We start from the raw sequence: 438 nt of genomic DNA, 5'->3' as shown, positions 1-438 counted from the left end.
GGGTCTTCAGTGGCCTACATTTGCTCTTGTACATGCTTTGAAGATGACTGACAGAGGAGACAACAGCACCGATAGCATGTATTTGATATGTCAACAGTTCAGGAAGACATATTTGAAGCACAGTTAGTGTTGTAATGTCAGAACAAAATTCTGAAGCATAAACATGACCAGATAATCTACTTGAGAGGGTATGTTTGAAGGATAAATATTGACTGAACAGGAAACTGGGAAGAACTGTCCACAACTGTCTTCAGAACAGTGTGGACTCCAATTCACTTTGTAGGAAATGCACAGAGTGGCTCTCTGTTTAAACTCTAAACTCATTGAAAGAGTAGTAACAGCTCAGTGCCCGCTCCCTCGGCGCTGAGCCTCCGACAGTGCGGCGCTCTTTTAAAACTGAAATGTTCTCAGCGAGTCTGAAAGATGGCAGCAACGTGA

Source organism: Stegostoma tigrinum, chromosome 45 (genome assembly GCF_030684315.1).
Source record: "Stegostoma tigrinum isolate sSteTig4 chromosome 45, sSteTig4.hap1, whole genome shotgun sequence".
Taxonomy (NCBI): Eukaryota; Metazoa; Chordata; class Chondrichthyes; order Orectolobiformes; family Stegostomatidae; genus Stegostoma; species Stegostoma tigrinum.
The sequence above is the reverse complement of the archived record's forward strand: the minus strand, read 5'-3'. Positions refer to the sequence as shown.